Here is a 1942-nt window from a genome sequence, read left to right on the forward strand (position 1 = left end):
TGTCACCTGAATTTTTAATCTTAGCCATTCTGACTGGAGTGAGATGGAATCTCATGGTTATTTTGATTTGCATCTCCCTGATGACTAAGGATGTTGAACATTTTTTTCAGGTGTTTTTCAGCCATTCGGTATTCCTCAGTTGAGAATTCTTTGTTTAGCTCTGTACCCCATTTTTAATGGGGTTATTTGAATTTCTGGAGTCCAGAAATATATTGGATATTAGTCCTCTATCAGATTTAGGATTGGTAAAAATCCTTTCCCAATCTGTTGGTGGCCTTTTTGTCTTGTTGACAGTCTATTTATTGAATTCTAATTTTGAATTGTGTGTTCCTTGTTTCACTCGTTGTTATTTATATTCTTTTGGTCTTATTCTAGTATGTATTCATATTCTCTTGTGTCAATTAATTTGCTTTCATCAGGGAACAATTTTTACTGGAGTAGTACTTTTGAAAGAAGACATACTATCATAGATTTTTTATATTGTTTTTGTATTTTTTTAATAGTATCTGGGCATCTGGAATTAAGTCTTTGTCTCTTGTTGTCACATCTGTCCCACCATTGATTGGTGCTTGTCACACTTCTATTGCTGTGAAGAAGAAACACCATGACTAGAGTAACTCTTATAAAACATTTAATTGGGGCCTTACTTACAGTTCAAAGGTTTGTTCCACTATCATCATTATGGGGAATATTGGAACATGCATGGCACTGGATCAGTAGCTGAGAGTTATATCTTGATCCACAGGCCAAGAGAGAGAAAAAGTGGAAACAATTTTGCGAACATCAAATCCCACTCCTACTGACTCATTTTCTCCAACAAAGCCATATCTCTTAATCCTTCTAATCCTATCAAAAGTTTCCATTTGATTGTGCTTAAGCATTCAAATATATGAGATTATGGGTACCATTTCTATTCTAACCAACACAGCCAGTGAGTGTCTCATTCTCAAGTTGCTATTACTGCAACCTGACAGGTTTGAAAACATCTAAGCTACCTTTCAAGTTTAGTCTTGGGAACACTCAGAATTGACCTGTAACTGGGATATCAGAAGAGACAGCAACTCAGGGCAAGGTACAGCTTCTAACCACATAAACAAATGAGCTGGATGGCTCTAATTAAAGTTCTTCAGAAGGCCTATTTGGAGTTCCAGAAAGGAATGAAGGTAAGAATTATTAATGGGGAACAAAGGTACTCAACTCAGGACTTCAGGTGACTGTTAAAGCCCCATTGGGTAAGGGTAGGTGAGGGATTCCTTATAATATGTCCTACATCATATCTTTAGTACATGAAACCTTGGGTCATAGAGGATGGGGCTTTGTTGGTGATGTGAGGCTGCAAAGGGTGAGAGGCTAGGGAGTTAATAGAGTCTGGCAGGTGAAGTTTATGGAATGCGTGCAAAGCTTAATGTCCCAGCCTCAGTAGATAGAGACTGGGGTAGTGCTTGAGAAGGATAGTGCTAATCTTTGCTCCTGTGCACTGCCAGGGAGAGGGCAACCTGCAGAAGGGATACAGCTTCTGGGAGGGGTCCATTTTCTGGCTCCTGTCACCCAGCACCTTTCCCGCCTGAGGAGGGGTGTCCACCAGGGAGGAGTCTCAAGGCCTGAGTCAGAAGGAGGGCCATCTTTGCTCCGGTTCGCTTGGGCTCCAGTCAGCCTTAGCAAGAGTGTGGACCGCAGAAGCTACACAGCTTCGGGACAGACAGAAGCAACCTAACTTCTGGGACAGGCCCTGTTTCAGGCTCCAGAAATTTGGACAACTTCCTCACTAGAGGAAAGGTGGCCACCTGTGAGGCTTCTGTCTGCCAGAGCAGGTGCGAGAGTCATATTGTGTCCAGGGTCCCTCAGTGGCTAGTCTGTGCAGGTGAGTGAATAAACTGCAGAGGCAACACATATTCTGGGACAGGCCCTGTTTTGGGCCTATATCTTCAGCCAGGAGGCAGAT

Source organism: Mus pahari, chromosome 5, assembly GCF_900095145.1.
Source record: "Mus pahari chromosome 5, PAHARI_EIJ_v1.1, whole genome shotgun sequence".
Taxonomy (NCBI): domain Eukaryota; kingdom Metazoa; phylum Chordata; class Mammalia; order Rodentia; family Muridae; genus Mus; species Mus pahari.